This window comes from Maylandia zebra, linkage group LG2 (genome assembly GCF_041146795.1).
Source record: "Maylandia zebra isolate NMK-2024a linkage group LG2, Mzebra_GT3a, whole genome shotgun sequence".
NCBI classification, from domain to species: domain Eukaryota; kingdom Metazoa; phylum Chordata; class Actinopteri; order Cichliformes; family Cichlidae; genus Maylandia; species Maylandia zebra.
This window is the reverse complement of record NC_135168.1, coordinates 33,627,464-33,648,493: the sequence shown is the minus strand read 5'-3', so window position 1 is coordinate 33,648,493 and position 21,030 is coordinate 33,627,464. Positions and strand designations below refer to the sequence as shown.

General features: G+C 40.7%; 1 protein-coding gene across 7 annotated transcripts in view; it reads left to right on the top strand.

The window, feature by feature from the left end:
* Window positions 1-21,030, top strand: part of tenm2a (teneurin transmembrane protein 2a) — a 216,847-nt gene that overhangs the window by 1,937 nt on the left and 193,880 nt on the right. The window lies entirely within an intron of this gene.

Genomic DNA, 21,030 nt, shown 5'->3' with positions numbered 1-21,030 from the left:
TTTGCGTGGGATCACTTCTGACACACTTTTAAATGCATGCATATGGAAACAAGTGCATATGTTGCTCTCTCTCGCCATTTGTCTGGTTCGCTCGCAAGGACGAGTGCACAGGCTCAGCTGTTTGCCACAGTGTTTGACCTGCCAGGTGTAATCACGGCCAGTTTGCCGTGTTTGTGTGTGCATATAGTGAGACTCGGTCTTAAGTGCTAATAGGCGCTCACGCCGGAGAGCAGCAGGATGTGTCAACCGCAATCTCCAGACTAGCCTTGACGGTGTCCTATTTGGCATGATGACACACACACATGCACAAATAGGCCTGAGATGCATAGAGTTGACTTAAGGGTCTGAGCACTACAGGTTCCCTGAGTCCATGTCCTTGCCGTCCCTTCACAACTAATCATCAAGATTAAGTCAGTGCTGTTGCCATGCAGATATTCTGCAGGTTGACTTCTACATAAATATGGCTTTTTATTTGTTAAATCACACATAGATGTTGTTGGGCACGATCTTTCTGTTAATCTCTCTTCTTTTTCACAGTGCTCTATATGGGTTATATATTTATACATACATTTCACTGAAACACCTGTGAGTCCTGGAAAGAGGAGCATCAATCTTCATTAGCCTGCAATGAGGCTGGCCTTGTTGAATAAATGACTAGCATAGAGAAAGTGTGTGTGTGTCTGTGTGTGTGCGTGTGTGTTTGGCTGTGTGTACGTGTGCACTCGTGTGCGAATCTGTTGAGTCCTGTGGCCCACTCCGACCTGGCTGACAGATGACTGCAAGTGATTTCCAGGGTTCAGCAGATTAGGGGATTAAAAGACTGAAGGCTTCACACAATAACCCTAATGCATGTGCATGTCAGCAGGCACACGCGCATTTTGGGGGCTGCGGGGCTGTTCGGAGGTCAGCGATATCCAGTCTGACCTCTGTGCTGTGTGTTATCCCACACTGTGCAGGACTGTCCACAGTCACAGATGGAAAGCGCATAAGAAAATCTCAAAGGTTCGATTTCACTTTACAGGTGTGAACCCGTAGAGGTACTGAAAGCCTGGTTGATACATTTTGTCCTCCCCAACCAGTTCAGAGCTTACTTAGTGTTGGAAAATGAACCAGCATAGTAGCTGAATAGTTGTGACTAGGCCAGTGCAATTTTGTTGCCGATTTAGAGCCAAAAATCCCTTTTAAACACAAACCAGTTACCATTGTTTCCTTTGTTTTAATTCCTGTCAACTAGAACTACATTGCACCATGTTAATTGATGTCACAGGAAAAAACCTGCTTATATGTCTCTCAGGTATAATTACCTGAGAGCAGTAAAGTGCCTCTTATTTGAAGGCTTTCGCATGATTTCATGTGTTGACTGGCTTGGTTTTGGAAACAGCCATTTGCTGCTTGGTGTTAACATTTTTTCCCTTTACCTGGCCATTTCGACAGGGTGTGAACTGCTAAGCACTGTTGTTTCTGACAGCGCAACCATAGCAACATCAGCAAGTTTTTAAATAACTTAAATCCACAGGGTTCAATTTGGGATTCCAAGTTTAGGTCTTCATTTATTTTTAAGATGCTTGGAAGAATGAATTGAGCAATCACACCCAGATAATCTACACACAGTTGTATCTTGAAGCATCCACTTCTTTTCCTGTTATAACAATCTGGTCGTATAAGGTTCGGAACAATTTGTGATGTTAATATATATATATATATATATATATATATATATATATATATATATATATATATATATATATATATATTAGCAATTATTGCTGCTCTACAGTACATTAGACTATAGCACTTTATAATTTGGGAAAGAACAGGATAAGTAGTAACAGAGGACAAATAGCCTCTTGTCACTGCTGATTAACTAAGAACACTGACCTTTAGAGAGAGTAGAGGTAGGTGAAAAGGATGTTCCTTCTGTCAGAATATGCAGAGAGGGCGATTATGTTTACACTGTTGCTGTAATTGTCAGGACGTGCTAGTAAATAGAAAATACTAAGCTTGGTGGCACAGCTCTATTAGAGGCAGGTCCGCCCGGCCTTCCACCCTCCCAGTTATTTCACAAGCTCAGGGCTTTTTTTGCTTTTTTTTTTTTAGAGCCAAATATACAATCATCTCAGTGTCATAAATCCACATCCAGATAGAGAAACTGCTGCAGGAATGGGCTCATTCCTATGATACTGCCCTGTTTGGCCTCCTACACAGTAGAGTTTGGGCAGCATGACATACAACCGTGTCGGAAAGGCTTTTATAAGGACAGACTCAGTTAACCAGTTATGCTTCCATACTATCCCCCCTTCCTTTTTCCTGCCTCGTCTGGCGAGGCCTCACTTTGATCCATTCATGCTCGATTGTCCTCTTTGTGTTATATTTCAACATTTCAACTTTCAACATTAATTGTCCTCCTTTCAAGAGCTTGCCAAGGCATAGGTAGGAATAGCATGCTGTGGGTTTTTGAGAGGCTAAAATTACAAAGGCTTGCTGATGAAGGAGAAAATTATATTAATTGCAGTAATTGATTAATTGGTGGGTAGATGAGTAAGAAACCACAGAGTGTGAAAAAAACAATAGAAGATGACATATCCAGTGGCTTTCTGTTGAGATATTTTAAGGCTGGAGTTCATAAAAGGAAAGCTAAAATCATTATTAGTATTAGTATTATTATTATTATTAACCTCCTGATGTGATTACAAGACTGAATTCAATTACGTTTGGTACCACTTTACGTGTGACGAATCTGCCAGTGCAGTTAAATTTTTTATGTTGAAGCACTTTTTACAAGAGCGCCTCAATTAACAGTCCTCCTTAATGTCTGTGCTTCCAGTAGTCCCATCAAATTGAACCAAAACACTGACTCAACATATCATCTTAGCATCTCTCTAAAAGGCCATGACGCACATGGCTGTTGCTCCCTATTATCTAGCATTTTTCAGTGGAAAAAGAGAGATCACATTAACGTAGAGCATTGGATAGCTCTTTATCGCAACAAGGATTCTTAAAATAGCCACGAAAAAAAACATATAATAGGAGAAGATGACGGAGCAGCCAATACTTAGATCCCAACGTAACATGAATAAAATTTTAAAATGCATAATAGTCTGAGATTTGTGTTGTGTTGATCTTCTGTGATTTTTCCTAAACGTACAAGAAATTTGAAAACCATAAACTCATCGTTCATCTGGGATTTGGACACTCCTCAGAAGCCTTTGTGGCCTGTGATTTTATTTGACGGGTTTTTTTATGTGTGTGTGTGTGTGTGTGTGTGTGTGTGTGTGTGTGTGTGTTGCTCAGACTACACCGCTAAGCATTACATGATGAGAGCGTATGCGTGTGTGTTTGCATGTGTGCGGTGTGTGACACCCAGCATTAGCTGTGCTTTGGAGAAAGTGACGCTCGTAGAGAGCAGCCTTCATCTTGGATTACCATGCTCATGGATCCTGTGGGTTTTTGTGTTGGAAGTGATGGCAGAGTGGGATAATATTTACTACATCTGTCTGACAGCTGACCGACTGGTTTTAACTCATCCCTCTCATGGACTCATGGCGCTTTGTGATGAGCTTCCTCCCTGCATTGAAGTGCAGCCAAGCACATGCGCCTGCTTGCATGTGGACAACGGCTGGTACCGAGCCTTTCATCATAACAAGGCTGTGTAAGACCATCAGTTTCAGCGGATGATGTGGGTGAAATTTGGAACACACAGAAACAAAGGCCGCTGACCAGTGAGTGATGTGTTCACTCATTTAGGTGCTCAGCGTTCATGTTGATGTTTCAGCGAAGGCGAGCACTGTCAGTCATCCGTCAGTGAAAATGACACCTACAGCACTGTGTATGAAACGGGCTGAAGGCTGATCTTTTTGCAAAGAAGTCATGGTACAGCTGAACATGCACCTTATTGGAAACGAATGAAACTGAATTTCATGGCTAACTTTTGCAGAGGAAACTTAATTGAAGTCACCAAGAAATAACATCCTTCGTCTGTTGGTCTTTGTTTAACAGTTCAGGGTTTTCTTTCTCAGTGTAGACAGTCTTTTTTCTTTTTAACAAGTTACTAAAATTATTTCCTTCTGTTCCCGAGGAGTGGAGTTAATAGTGGGAAAGTCCTTATCTGCCTTTAAGAAGACATTGTGACCGGTTGAGTCATGCTCAAATATACTGCCTTTATTACTTAGACTTACAGAGTCATTAAGGCCTGACCCCATTGCTCCTTAGATCAGGAAGTGTATTAACAGCATTCATTGATGATACTTAAGGATCTTTTGTAAGAGTGAACTTTCGTAAAGCCCTCTGACCCAGGAACTATTGAATATTGTGGGGATTAGACAGGTATCCGCTTTAACCTTGTCTGGTCGAACATGTAGAGACTGAGGACAACTTCAAGAGGAAAATCAGCATTAAGGCAGTAAAGGGTAAGGTGCTCAGCCACCATGTGCCATTAGAACAGCTTCAGTATGCTTTGGGATTTATCCTCCAAGTCTCTGGAATTCTACTGGGGGGATGGCAAATTATCCTGCCCAAAAATATTCCCTTATTTTGTGTGTTAATTCCACTGGTGGAGATTATCATTTAATGTGTCAGTCCAAAACAGTTCCACAAGTGTTTAAGTGGACTGGGATATAAAGACTTTACTCACCAACTCATTCTGGGACCCCCTGGCACCTGTGCATGGGATCATTGCCATTCTGAATAAGATCACTTCCATCAGCATTCCCATATAGGATAAAAGTGGTCAATCAGAAGAACTTTGTATTGGTTTGCAGTGACCATTTCCTTCAGGGCACACGTGGAATGAGTGAATAGCCTTACTATAGGAATCAAGCATTCAGGTTTTATCTTTAACATGTCATCTATGTTCTCTAATAACTGCATGATAGCACTGATATAGCTAAGCAACGGACATGCACACAGTTTCAGACCAGTCAGTTGACAATAATCCCTTCCCTTAATATGTGGGATCATTCAATTCCATGCCTTTCCTTGGCCAGTGAAATAACTACAAACTCTTTGTGGCAGTCAGTGGAATCTGTATATTTAGTATACCATCTATCCATGTTCTCTCTGCCTCTCTCTGTCTCTCTTTCTAAGCAGACATGTCTAGTTACAGTCTAAAATGGCCTTGTGAAGGAGGATGGGAGTTAAGATGGCATCCCCAGAGACTTTTCAGAGAAGTAATTTAATAAACTGTTATATTTTCCCACTCCACAAGGGAAAGGGGATAGACTCAGAAAAGTAATGAAACTCAGCTGTTGAATTTTTAATATTAAAGAATCAATTTCCTATTGCTGAACACAACTAAGTAAAAGGTCCTTTCTTCCACATGCATTGCAGCTCGCACAGAATAGCATTGACTTATGGCTGGCCTCCTGTTCTCACTGTGGGAAGATGTAAAGGTTTGATGAGAACATTTGTTGAGCAGCATCTTCTACCTCCCGTCCACCCTTGAATGTTTAAGCACCAGCTGGAAGCACACGTTGTCCTCACCTAAGTCCCTACTCCAAAAAAAAAAAGAAAAAATGGACTGGCTATCGCAAGCATAAGTGCACTTTAAAAAAAATGTTAAACGCACCAAAAGCATTTTCTGAATTAAGCTGCAATCCATCTGAAGGTCAAGATTTCACAGTGTGTAGGTACATTTGCAGAATTATGAAGTTATACATGGTTTACACTGCTTTCATGTAGTGCTGTAAAAAAAAAGAGAGAAGTCATCTGGATACAATTACTGGAAATCATTTCTTCAGATGTCTTGGCTGTCTTAACAAATAACCAGTCAGCCATTCAGTCTTTGATTCCTTAAAAAAGGGGTCTTCCAGGAAAACGTTTCACTTATGCATAGGCCAAGGCAGGGTATGCTGAAAATATATGCAAAAATAATGCCTTTCAAAGAAGTGGTCATTCAGACCTTGTGCTATATATATCTATATTTTTGGGATGCAGGATTAACAATAAAAACACACACACACAATGTGTTACAGTTTCTGTGGTTTAGGAATTTGTGGAAGTATTTAAAGGCATTTATTAATGATTCCCAGCATAGACAGTATATATTGCATGACTATACAGCCAAGTCAAACCCAAATTAGTCCACAGTAGTGATGCTCTTGTGGTTACTGCAATGAGATGAGGCTGGCATCTTTAGCATTTTTGTTGGAGTTAGCTAAAGTGGCTCTGATTCTGTTTAAAATAAAGACTTTTAGAGCATCCATCTGCTTCTGCGTGTCTCCAGCAGAGGCAGCTGAAGGCCAGCATTTTCCTCTTTTTTTTTTTCTTTTTTTTTTGCTAGTTTCTTCTCCCATTTGTAGCTCGCATTGTCTTCTTTTTACCTCTCTTTTTTTTAAACGGTTCTGACCTTAACAGGTTTCTGTAACATCTGATTGATGCTGAACACTGGTATTTGATAATTAGCGCAGTTTCCTACCTTTCCCACTTCTGTCAAAGCATTCGGCTGTTTGTTTACTGCAGATATGCAATGACACTCCTTTTACCCTGACTCCACTGCTACGTGAGGGAGACAGAGAGAGAGACAGAGAGAGAGAGAGGTCAGGTGATGATATATGACCGCGATGCTGCATTCCAGCACAGGATGATTAATCTCTTCTGGGAACACTTCACGAATACAAGTTTAACCTAGCTCGGCCTTGCACATGCCTGGACGCACACACGTGCGGGCGTGCGCACGGCACAGCAAACACACACAGGTGTAAACACGCGCACACTCTGCATGCTTAACAAGCTGGACATAAACGCTGGGCCAGAGTGCATGTAGTTGTGTTTGTATGCAATTCATGTGCAACTACCCTACCTTCCCCTTCCCCGACCCTCTCCACCTAGCATCCAGACGGATGTATTCACACAAAATCACACTCCCATATACACCCATATCCTCTTTTTTTTCGTCTCTGCCTGCCTTGTTCATTCTGTCTTTTCCCCCTCTATTCTCACTGGCCTCAGTGGTGCAATGTCTCACATTCACCCCTCTCCTCTTTTGCCTTGTCCATTCATCACAAACAGTCACAGATGCTCACACTCACACAGGGAGAAAGAGAGTCAGAAAAGGGAGGGAGAGAAAGAGTGCGAGCTGCTCTGTATAAGGCCATTTGGCTCCACTAACAGTGAGCATAAGGCTATAGGATTAGTGCTGCTAGGTGCTAACAGCTTCAATGTCTTAATAAGCACAGAGAAAGGCAGGATCTGGCCCTCTTTGTGCGATACAGTTGTGTCTATGTACATAAGTGTGCATATTCAGGTGCTCTGCACAGGTACAAATACTTTTTGGCAGTCCTGGGCCAGCACATTGAGAGGATAAGTGTAAATACAACGGGCTGCATCCGAAGCTCCATTACTTGAGCGCACTTCAACAAATTGTTCCGCAGTTGTACTCATTGAAACACAGAGGGTGGTTGAACACATCTTTATTTTAATGAAGTCATTTATTGTAATGGAGAGCATTTACAGACAACTGTAGCTTAGATTCCTATGCTTTTGTCATTTCTGCTTCTCTGCCTCTTTACATAGTAACAAAGACACAGAGCTGGCTATGTCTCTGTATCACTGATTGAGTATAGCTGCGAATGCAGTCCATCTTCTTTCCTGGGACTGGATGGGAGGGTGGGCATTGGTGGGGGTGGGGATATGAGTTTTGTAGAAACACACTGTCATGTAATCATGTAATTAAATGTTTCTAGCAAGACAGGAAGACTTGAACAAATTCAGGATAAAATTAGCATCTAACACCAAAGCTTTTGACCATTAGCTTTGTAAATTGTGGTTAGCTTTTTATCCAAGACTACACCGATGGAGCAGACAGGGACCGGAGTCTGCCCATTTTTAGCATTATCATCCCTTACCAGTGAGCAGCCATTCATAATGTTCAATTATGAGTGGATCTATTTCATGCATGCGCAAGCAAATAGTCACAGCTTCACGCTAAAGTGTCATTAGCTAAGTCCACCAGAGTAAGCTATGAAAACGTTCATAGCAAAAAACTACCGTAGTCAGACTATTAAATCAAAAGAAGACAAAGTGGCTAAAGCTAAAAGCCATCTGGAAAGGATCAAAGCAGTTACGAGGGAAATTATGGAGACGAACAAAAAAGGGGGAAACGGTCAATGTCCTGTTATCTGGTGAATTTACATACATCATTTTTATCAGTATGTATATATAAGTCCCTGACATTTGTTTTGTTACATAAGTCTATTTCTCCTGCTTTTGTTAAGGTGGTAAGGTAAAAACAGATCAAGGTCGGTGTACAGCAGCTCATTTTCAGTTCAGTTTTGGTTAAAGCACTTTATTTGAAATTGTTTAAGTGAGAGAAGATTGTAGAACAGGCTGCAGTTTGGGGGGGGGAAAGTTAGAAAAAGCTGATATATGTTTGCATGTGCTGTCAGGTACAGTTTTTAAAAGTAAATCAGAATCAGGAGAAATTTTTCTCTCTAAGTGTGGGAATGTAATTGATGTCTACCCACATAGGTGTACCTTATGTATAGCGAGTCTCGATTTATAAGCTATTGTTGTTGCACTATAATCAGTAAAAATGTTCTATATTTTTATCATTAATGTTAGTCTTATCCACCATGGTCCGACTTGTGGTTAGCGGTGGTGAGAAGCATGCTTTTTAGTAAAGCTTCTTGCTTTGCTAAAATACAAAACATGAAGCCATTATTAGTATCCGATTGTTCAGTCTGACGTCACTAGCCGTGTCTGGGTCTAAACTCCGCTGCAGGTCCATATATCAAACGATCACTATGGCATTACTGAGAGTTGAAAAACTGTCTAAAGTCTTTCATCTTTAATAAAATGATCAGTGTTCTGCTCTACCAGGTGTAACAATTGAGTTTAACATCCAGGCATCCATGAAAACGGAATTTATGACATCGGAGTTAGAAGTTAGCAGGGAGTTAGCTCGCTAGCTTCTATCTAAATACAATATAGCATGTCCTGACTGCGGGGTTTTGGAAACAAATTAAAACGTACAGCTCTGCTATCACTTCCAGCATAAATGAAGACAGAAAACTAAACAGCAGTGACGTTTGTAGGGTTACTGAAGTTGGGCTAGCTGGTATATAATGATGTGCTACGTGACCGCTAGCGACACAGCTATGTTAGCATAATATAAACAAGCTAACTTTTTTTCCACTCGATAAAAGTTAACGTGAGTGTTCTCGGTGGTCAGGAACAAATGTAATCGCATGGCAGGATGCTGTACAAGGACCAAACTTCAGCCAGGAGAACAACTGAGATAATCCATCCACAATACGAGGTTAGTCATTCATATACTGCTGCATGGGCTGGGCTGTAGTTACATCCTAAGGTTTTAAAAACTGAGCTTAAATAAATGATTAGCGGTAATAATAGCCGAGGGAGGTCAACAGGGATCACTGACTGTTTTAGGAGCTTTTTGAGATCAAATAGAAGAAAATACATAACATTAAACATGTTAACAACACAAAAGCCATATTAAACGCAGACTACTTTAGACCCGGAAGTAGGATTCGTCGCGTCATCACTGAACAACCGGATAGCAGTTTACAGAGCTATTAAACCAACTTTCATTATTTAAATTAAGAAGTCAGTAAAGACTAATTGGTTCAATCTGAACTGCATTCTGTCCTCTTGGTGTCGACTTTAAGGAGTTTGGAGTCAGTTGCATAGCTCGAGAAGTTGAAGATTGGAAGCATTTAACTTGCAACCTGAGTTTAAATGAGGTTATTACTTTTTTTATTACTCCCAGCTATAATTAAAACTGATCTGCCACCGAAAATGCAACAGCAGCCCTGTTTGCATTACGTCGCATGTGCATGTGAAGGCAATTTGGAGTGGTGGATTAATGCAAGTTGGCAAAAGAGAAGCATACGTATCTAACGTGAACATATACTCGCAGACGATTGTGTGTTTTATCTCTTTGGGTGTTAATCCTTTATATAGCACCAGCTTAATTCATAACATAAGGAGTGTCCATTATCAAATGCAAAGATTTGGGAGAGCAAAATAGTACTGCATGAAGGGGATGAAAGAGAGTAATGTAATCCTTTGTGAAAGTGCCATCATATCACCCAGCCCCACTCAATCGCCTCACCAGCAACAGAATAGATGAATGTCCTGGATGATTCTAATCTCATAACCCGCATACACACATTATACACACGCACACTCACACACAGATGACTTGTCTACACCATATTCATATTTGATGTTATTACTATTCACTCATGTGAATAGTAATAACACGAATGGATGTAATGATGTTATTGGACTTGAAAATGCCCTCTGAGACTTTTGTGTGTGTGAATGTGTCTTCTAAAAATGTGATCTTGGCGTGTTCGACTTTGCCAGTTATATTTGCAACTCCTGCACAGAACATTCGCACTTAAGGTTAATGCCTCGGTTTTTTATTATTACCACATGTTGTCGCGTCTCAAGAGTTCTTTTGTTTCTATAAGTGTCAAGCCCTGATGGAGCTCGCGGTGCGGTGTGACACTGTGCATAATAAGGGCACTTCACGTTCACCGTGTTTGTGCGGTTGTATCTAGGCAGAGCGGTCTAATCTTTAAGTCCACTTCTCTGTTTTCTTTACCCTGCTGTCGCTCAACATTGATTTAAGAATATAGCCCTATTTGCACGGAACGCCACGTAATAACTGTTGAGCCTCTTGAAAGACAGCAAAATGTTCCTTATCGCACTGCGTGTTATCCATCTCATCATCCCGATGTCACTCTTCTGATAGATTTGAACCTGCTTTCTGTTACTTGGTCTGCATACTGTGTAAAGACATGAGCCTCTTGATAATTTCCAGCAGAGCCTCTTTAACTCTGATGTAGGAAACAGACAGAAGAAAGAGGTGGAGGACAGCAAATAAAACTTTGAAAAACAAAAAAAGAGACACCAAAATCACCTAAATGTACAGGACTAATAATATTACTGGACCTCTGTGTTTGGTGAAATGTGGTAGGTCATCTGTGGTGGAATATTTTACTTATCAGCTACAAAAATCCCACATGAGCACAAAAAGCCTAAACAAACCTGACATTTTTTAACAAATAATTAAAGGTTGGCATATGTGAACAGCTGCCAAGAGTGGTTTGGGAAAGACTGCTCACAGGAGGAGGATTTGGTTCATAATGTAAGGTTTTCTGGATGTTTCAAGTTTTTAATTGTTTGTTTTGAGTGAACTTTTAATGTTGTCAGTGATGATAAAATTCTAGTACTGCCTGGAAACAACCAGTTGATAGGAAATAATATGTATTCCCCGACTGGTTGACAGTTGGTTGCAGGAGGTTGCTTGTTGGAAATTTGCTTTGCCATGGTCATCCATGGAAGGCACAGACTTGTCTCATTCACCTTACCATCTGCTCACTGGGAGGTATTCAAACTGTGAGGACTGCGATGCAAACTGGAAACAGAGACCATTAAAAATAAAAGTTTGCACCTTTTTAAATGTCTTAATATCAGTCTTTACTTTGAAGGATAACATTCTTCAGTTGGGGATCTCTGTACAAACTATGGGTGACTGTAGCAATCTGCTCGCAGCCAAAGCAATTACAAGGAGGTTTTTTTGTCAGCTAATCTCTAAACTATCCAATTGATGTGTGACTTATAGTTACACAAACCATCTGCTGAACTCTAAAGGTTGTGAGGCCAGTGAAACAGTGTTATATGTAAATATATTATCTGCTTATATGGCCAGAAACTGACCAATTGTGACACGGGATCCAAAAAAGCCAGCACAGAACAAGAAAACGCCTGTGGCGATAATGCTGTGTGGATTGTGATCAATTGATGGTTTCTCATAAACTTGGTGACGTTTTTTTCAAAAGTTTAGTAATTTACAAACACACTACAGGTGAGTATTTATCAGTAATTCAAAGAATGGACACAATTTAACATATTAAAGTAAAAGACTGAAAATAAACCAAACTAATATGGATATCGTAGACACACAAAATACATATATACTAAACTGATTGTTATTTGATTGAAAGTAATTTATGTTAGAGCTAAACTGGGCTCCTAATGAACAATTATTCTTCCTGCTGCAACCTGCAAGAAAGGCGTTAATAGCTTCTTTAAAACTATCCCTGTGCAATATATTAAATACATTAAAGTCATATAGTGTTTTTTTTTACTAATCCTTCACACCAAAAGCAGAAAAGATGTGAAAGAAGATATTTTCAGTGATATAAAAGAAAAAGGAAGGGTAACATAGCATTAACATACATAACATAATGTCTAGTAAAATGACTTCAGCTCTAACTGAGTCGTATCCACGAAGTTTGGTGGCAGCAGAGCTCGGGTCTGTGATTAGACTCTAAATTAGAAATTTGCCTCGAACTGAATCACCTCAAATATCATCTGCTATAAGGTCAGCATAAGATATGTGAGAAGGCTCAAGTTCAATTTAGAGGAGTGTGTGTGCTTTGCTTTTAACTGCTCAGACTATATCTTAGAGCAAACACTTGCATCCTGTGTTATTTTCATGGATTTAGTTTTGTGGATTTTCATGGATTTAGTTGGTGAAGGCGCACTGACATAATCACTTAAACTGCCTTCATGTTTATTATGTCTGCCAGTATAATATTTTCCTCAACATGGATTTTATAACCCCAGAAAGGAGCTAAACCCAAAGAGAGTTTGAAGCAGAATGTGAATACTCATTAAATCAGAGGTGCAAGAGCATGAATGTATTAAGTGTTTTCATGGACACGATCACAGTCCATCGAAAACCTCAAGGACGTTTTGAATTCTTGCTTTTTTCCTACCCGAAGCCAGCAATTTTATTTTATTTTATTTTTTTGTCTGCTCCCTTATGTTCCTTTTACATTTGTGTAAAAGGATAAAAACATACTGTGTGCCAGGATTTGCACTCGTGTAAGAGTTTAACAATATTAGGGTCGCAGCTACTGTCAATTAAATGATGGCAACAATTGTTGCCACCAGCCCCTCTCACATCCTGATACCTTGATCGCTTCTGACAGAATGTTTTATTTCCTGCCAACCGCAAATCTGTGGCTGATGTTTGGAAGGCGAAGCTTGGAAATACAATAAAGTCGTATATCTGTACGTTTTCATTCTTATGAACCACATTACATTTGTCTCCTGAGGTTTTGTTATTAAATCTGCCTCAGTACTGCCACTGTATAACCAGATGCTTTTATATTTCTGGCACAAAATAATGCCTTCCATTCATTTGAGTCATGTTTACTTGGGAAAAGGAATAAAAATGGAGTTAAGACTACATACGTTTTATATACCACCAGCAGGGTTTGTGTGGATGCTCAGCTGAGTAGCTTATCACCTTTGTTGCCTTGCATCTTCTCTTTGAAAATTCCTTCTCTAATAATAAAAAAAACATGTACTATAAAATATGAATACTAAACAATAACCGTAAAAAAAGAAGAAAGAATCAGCGGAAAAATAATTTGACTGCATTCAGACATGTTTTTGTTCCACAGCAAGGACTACGACAGAGCTTTTAAACTGTTAGATTCCTGCTGCTTTTTAATATCTTGTGTGATCTATTTGTGTCCTAAGCTGCTAATAGCTAGAAGGAATCAGGGGAACACAGCAGGGGTGGTGCTCAGATAATGGATTGGTTATTTTATGTTTCTCCCCCAAAAAAGAGATTTTGTGAATTTGTCTCCCCCCCCCCCCCCCCCCCCTCTTCCTTTCCTTTATTTATCACTTGTCTCAGTTTTGTTTTACTACAAAAAAAACAACAAAAAGATTTTCTTCTGCGTTGGAGTGCTATAAAAATTCAGCATCACAGTTGTTTAGAGGAGTGCTGGAGTTGGCACTACTTAGCTCGAGCAAAGACAGAGCGTAATGTTTTTTGGTAAATCAGTGTAGGATGGAATTTCAGGACCCTGCACTTACCCTCGGCAAGAGGATATCACTCTGGGTGAGCTGAACTAGAGGAACACTGGCCCAGTGGGCGAGAGCGATTTTCGAGAGCGCTGAAACTCTATTCTCCATTTCACAGTCACAGCACTGGCATAGCTGTGATAACAATGTGCCCTAAACCTGACTTATGTTCTTATTTATTCTGTGTACCCCTCAATTCCCTGACAATTATTCAGGGGGAAAAAAAAATAAAAAAGTAATTGCTGGCATTGTACGTGCGCGCCAACTTGTCGGCGGTGCAGCAAGGCAGAGCTGCAGCCAGTATGCTTAATCATACAATTTAGAAACGCGTGAGAGAGAATTAGTTTCAAAACCTGCTCCTGACGACTTCAAAGTTTTAAAGATGGCCAGCGTGCTAACTCTCCATTAATTACTGATATAGAATGAAAAAGTCAAAACAAGTTAATGGATGTCTTTTTGGAGTGGGAATCGGGGGGGGGGGGTGTAAACTGCGCCTCTTCACGCAGTTCCACATGACTAGAGAAGACAGAAGTAACTGGCAGAGGACTGGTTTATGAATTTGCGAGACACTTGATCATCTATAGGGACCAAACAATTCTCTGAAGTAAACACTAAAAGCTGTAATGTTGGGCGATGTTGCATAAATGCTTCAGAAACGCCGCGCTTGTTATGGGCTAGCCCAAACCTCAGTGGACCAATTTAGACAGCCTTATAATGGCATCTCTAATGCTCCAGTCTACATGAAAATAAACAAGTCTGTAAAAAAGAATCTTACATTCACCGTATTATTGTTTATTCCCAAAGAAACAAATTGATCTTTTTATGACATTGAATCTATAAAGCGGGGCGTTTGCTATTTTTTACAGCAGTTACCAAAGACAAACTAGTGAGCTGGGCTTTATCACTTGCAGTGTGGATAGAATTTTTAAAGCCGCCCGATTTGTTACACCTGCTGTAAATGGGAGGGTTGTGTGCAGGTAGAGCCTGTGTCGCCATTCATTTGAGTGTTTTTCTATGTGGGGGACTGTGTGTGTGTTGCCTTTCAGTCGTGAAGCATGGCTGATTCCCTGATCCAGCAGGTTAAGGAGGGCTTTGGCTCTGTGCTGCTGACCCATCTGGACTGTTTGCTGGTTTTCAGCTTCATCCCCGGACTACAGGCGGAGTGCTCATCTCTGCTGCCTTTACTTAAATCAGACCTCCGGCATTACAGCTGTGGCGAAGTTTTGTCGGTGATCGACCGAAATTACCTCGGACAATTTTTATATGAATCACAATATGCGATATGCGAGTAATCCCACGGCAGATGCAGCTCTTGACTCAGACATAGCGGCACGCACACACACGTCGAGACGTAAACAGTACAGATGGATAACTCAAATTATTTTTCCATATTTTTTTCTGTTTTGTGATAACGCTGATCCTTCTCAATCTGTCATTGGTGACTTTACTGCCTGTCCAAATACCGTATCTCTGCTGCTTTCCTGCCCGTCTTATCCTGGAGCTCAAGCTTGATGTGACCCCTGTACACACGCTACGAGAACCAAAGAGGATCAGTGCTTGGATCTGCTCAGATTACGACCTTCTTTGTTATTCTCTCTCTGTCTCTTTCTGGCCCTCCCTCCTTTTCTCTTGTCCACCTAGCCGCAAATGGCAACTCCATCCAGAAGTTTGGACAAGGACAAATAGTACAGGAGGTACACACACACACACATGCACACAGAGGTAGACACCGCTGCAGGGGCTGGGTAATGTTTGAGGGCCAGAATAATGTCAGCTGACCAAGGCCTTGGTGGCTCCCAGTCATCCATGGCTGCCAACTTCAGTAACATCAGCTCCACTACTCAGTAATAGGACAAAGGCAGCCCTCTTTTTTCTGAAGCTTTTAATAGGTCAGCTCTGTGTGTGTGTGTGTGTGTGTGTGTGTGTGTGTGTGTGTGTGTGTGTGTGTGTGTGTGTGTGTCTGAATCAAAGACTGACAGAAAGAGAAGAGGAGGAGCAAAGCATCAGTGGGACTTTGTGTCTTTTTTGTGACTTGAAGGGAAACACTAGCAGGTATCTGTGCAGCAGAAGATGACAGAAACACGGTGGTGGGTGACATAGCATATACTTTTACCACAATTAACTGGATCGATCTGGAGTAGCAGAAAATGTCCTGCCTGTAAAAGTAAAAATCTACTGGATCTCAAAAATTATGATATGACTTATTTCTAAGTGACCCTTTTTCTCCATGCTGCGCCACTACAGCCAATCTCTGAGTTCCCCCATCCTGCCAAAACCCACTTTAACCCATGGTGGATATCAATAAAAAATAATAAACAGCTAGTTCCTGGAGGCTATAGACCAGCTGTGTGTGGTATAGCTCACCCAGAGACTCTGCCCATAATGTCATAAGTTGAGTTGGATTTGGGCTACTGCAGTTGCCATGCGTTGCCAAGGAAGAAGATATTGTGTAAGGCAGGGGTAGGCAACCTTTTTGATGACGAGTGCCATCTAAAATTTCCCTCAGAAGTCAATGTGCCATATGATTGCATTAGCAATAAATTTAATAACGCTCTATATTAACAGTTGCTGCACTGAGCGGACAGCTCCTGAGGCATTTGAAGTGTCAGAATGTGGAAATTTCAACATCTCCTGAAAAAACTGACAGCTAGCAATGCCCCTCTCACCAGTAGGCTAGGGGATTTTTAGCCAATTACAAGTTGAATCTGGTAGTTGGGGTTGTTAGCTAAGATAAGGTCATTAAGAAGTGGCACAACTAATGTATCTATGCGAGCTAATTTGCGATGTGCACTGCTGGCCCAGCCATTTATTTTTTAATGCACCCTGGGACTGGGACAAAAAATGGGCCCGGGCATTTTGACCAGAGACCGGCCCACCAGGTATTAAAGCCATAAAGCCTTTGAATGAAAACAAACGCTGTTGTGACAGTGATGTACAGTCTTGTTGGTATATGTATGATTTCTATACGTTGTACATCAGATAAAAACATTGGTTGTAAGATTCAGATAATTATTTAATAAAAATGAAACATTTTAAATGAGAATAAGAAAGAAAAGTATTTCTTTGTGCCCCCCTGTTAATGCCCTACCTGGCCCCCTGGCAAAACTTTCCTAGACCCGCCCCTGCACAGTTACCAGCTGTCAGCTACACAGAAAAGGATCCTGGTGTTATTTATCTCTCAGAAACAGTTCATAACTTCCCTTCAACTCATTCATGTCACCTAAAAAGTAAACCTGTTTCTCCATCACCTGTTCAGCTCTGGTGATTCAGTAAGGACATCTCCTGGTTTCATCTTCATGTTTCCCTCTCACCAGATAACCAAACCGATATCATGACCAGCAGCTTTTACAGCTGTGGCTCCAGCAAACATCAGCTGATACTAGAAATTAATATTAAATAAATTCTAACAACAGCTGATCAAGCTTAAATGTGCTGCTGCAAAGTGGACGATAAACAAACAAGAGAGAAAAGCCGATCAGCTGATCATTGATCAGTTTCATGACTGAATGAGAGAAGAAGAGGCAGCTGTGCAGCGTAAAGACAGAATAAATCCAGCTTTGTGTCTTTTTCATTCTAGCTGAAGTCCGGGACAAACTGTGCTCCTTTTCAGCTCAATACGAAATGCGTAATATTTTCTCTGAATACGGGACGATTCCGTTTGTACGGGACGGTTGGCAACTCTACTAACTAACCTTATGAATAACATAAAGTTCACCAGTAACATCACAGCACCCACCCAGCTGTATAGAAACTGTGTCATGCTAGCTAGTACGCAGTACCAGTTATTGTAACTGAGGGTAAAAAGTCAGCACAACGAAAATAAACTCCACCTAAACTTGGTTTATATCTGACCCAGATAGACTGCAGGTCATAACTTATTACCTGAAGTTCAGTTCACCTGACACTCAGACCGGCGGCTGCCTCGGGTCTCTGCTCCTCCTGCCTCCCCTTTCCCTCATCCACCTGGCCTCTTGTGGCAGCTCCGCCATAGCCACCACCAAACAAGTTATTTTTACACATCTGCCAGCATCTGGCCAATCAACCACCTTTCATTGTTTATACTGTTATAAAATAAATAAATAAATAAAAATCATCGGCCCATAAAAACGAAAAATCACCATCGGCCCACCGAGCAAATGCCCGGTATGCTCAGTGGCCAGTCCAGCTATGGTTGTGCCATCAGTTAACCCTTCGCGTGCCAACCGTGGCACGCGTGCCCAGGGTTGCCGACACCTGGTGTAAGGTGATAGGAGTTTGTCTAATTCTCCTGTGCCAACTCTGAGCCATTTTTTCCCCATTAGGAGTAACTAGAGTTTTATGAGTGAAATACTAATACTGTGCAGTAGTCTTACAATCTTATCAAAAAAATTAGGAATTGAAAAAATGAACAAAGAATTGTGTTCCCTTATTTTGAAAGAAAGCTATCGTGGCTTGTTCTTCGTCATTACCAAGCAGCTAGATTTGTAGCGAGGCAGTTGAGGAAGTTGGGTGGAGGGTGAAGCACTTAGGATTCGTATGATTTGTTGCAGGATCGTTTCTCTTAAAGCCTTGCTGCAGTTACTGGGAATGGGGTCTAATTGCAACCCTGTGGTACCTATTTTGGGGGGTCTAATTTTTCCTAAAAGACTATGATTAGTTAGAAACAGCTTTATTTCTGTGTAAGAACCGACTAATGTTCAAGTTAATCAGCCAATGGCTAACAATCAAGCGATGAAACACAGGCTATGATGACGGTATCTCAGTGTCCTCAAGTATATTCATTCAGGGTGTCTCTATAGCTCACCTGGTGAAGCTGGTGGCCTGTATACTGCAAGCAAGAGTCCTTGCTGCAAGGGTCTGTGTTTGAGTCTACTCTAGACAACATCATGTAGGTCATTCCCCCACACTGTCGCCTTACTTTCCTGTATACTCTCCACTCTCCTGTTGAAAAAAGGTTAAACGGAAAAAAAACTTACCATGATCTTTAACTTCTAGCTTATTACTTCTATTTATTACTCTTTGCAGTGTGCTTTTTTCAGCATCTCAGACTGGATGCTGCACATATTTTACCTTTTTCTAACCTCTAGGTATTCCCGCTATCAGTGTAAAAAAAAATGCAATCCATTATATATTCACACTTATCTTCACTGACCAACAATACATTTCAATTTGTGTAGAAATAGTCATGGTATGTACTGGAATCTGACGTTCAGGTTGAAATGTTGCTCAGGAGATGTGGCATTGAAAAGAAAAAAGCTGTGATAGACACATGTACTGATGCACACATAAAAAAAGGGAAAAAATCACGCTGTGTTCACTTGGCCATTGTTACTTAACTCCCAGTCATCCTCCCACACAGCAGGGCAGCCAGCCTCTTGACACCATTCCATTTAGCCCACACTCCTGCCGGAGGATTCAGCTAATAACTCACATAGCCCGAATACAGCCATAGCACGAAACAATTACTTTTAAGAAGAAACAGAGGAGTCAGGGGAAATGAGAGAATGCGTAACCTTGAGAGAGGATAACGTTGTATAACATCAACCAAAACCCCCGTGCTCAGTGATGTGGCAGAAATAAAAAAGAAAAAGAAAAAGAAATCATCAGAGTTTGCTAATGAATCTCTCAACTGAACTGAAGTTGCATTACAGCACACACTCATCATTATTCAAGGCCTTTCTCGTATTCTCTCCGCAGGCTGAAAAAAAAATACAGGCAAGGAAAAGAAAATAGAAAAAAATAAACACTCCCAATGTGTCAAAAATCGAATGTCTCTCCCAGTAGAGAATAAATTACCTGAAGCGACTAGGAGTATGTCAGAAACACGCAGCTGGTCTATATTTTTCCATCAAACACATAATTTGCTTGTAATAGTTATAAAACAAAAACAAGTTGGTGGCTATTGATTGCATGTTAAAATTAGCCCTACAGCAAAGAGGGCTCTGTCTGATCAATGGGTGTTAAACTGATAGAAAAGATGTTTAGAGATGAATGAGAAGGCAGCGGGAGAGAGATTGCATCATAGATTGGTGTGTCATTGTTATTGTTATTTTCTCTTCACATTGCAAAGACATAACAATATGTGGTTTACATGTTATATATTTTGCATTCCTTTGCCATCAGGGTTTCTCTTCAGTAACTGAAAAACAGCCTGAGATCAGGTGATTGTCTAGGCCATTAAAGAATATCCCATTTCTTTGCCTTGAGAAACTGTCGGGTTCCTTCTGTGGCATGCTTTGGGTCATTATCTGTGCTGTCATATGCGCTGTCTGATCGGGTTTGAAGCATTTGCCTGAATCGGAGCAGAGACTACAGCCCTGTACCCTTCACAGTTCATCCTGTTGCTTCTATCAGCAGTCACATCATCAATAAACACTAGTGACCTGGTTCCACTGGCAGCCATATATGTCCACGCCATAACATTTCTTTCATCTTGTTTGACAGATAATGTGGTATGCTTCGGATCACGGTCTGGGTTTTTTTTTTCTTCTCTTTTCTCTTTCCATCATTCAGGTTAATCGTGTATTCATCTGTCAAATGAATTTTCTCTTCCAGGGCTGTGCAGGCTCTTTTAAATGTTTTCTGGCGAAGTCTAATCGGTTCTTGAGTGTTTGCACTGTGTGATAAACCCGTTCCATTTACGTTTATTTTTGAGTGTAAGCTTTAAAAATCATGCAGAATTGTCGCAACTATGTCATTGAGAGTGTTCTTGACTTAGCTGAAGATTAAATAATTTTTCTACAGTCTTTAGTTGTCTTTTGTGGTCTTTCAGGTGTTTTGGTGTTGCTTAGCTGGTTGTTGCATTCCTTATAATAAAGAATGTACCAGATAGTTGATTTGCACACTCCCAAAGTTTGTGTTATCTCTCCAATTGGTTTATTTTGGTTTTTAAGTCTAATGATGGTTCTCCATTACATCCCTTTGGACCCCACATTCAGAATTCTACTGAGTTCAGCTCAAGACCTTGTATCTGCTTAATTTACCATGAAATAACAAGGAAAAGGCCTCACCTGGTTTGTCTGTCAATTGTTAAATTTCAGCTTCTAAAACTGAGCTGTTATGTATGCATAGGTAAAACTGCAGGTCTGCACATCAATTACATTTTAATTTTTTCATTTCAGATTCATTGTGGTGTTATACTGAGAATGTGTGTTTGCTCGGGCTCTATTGACTGAAACATAAAAAACAGAAAGGGAATAT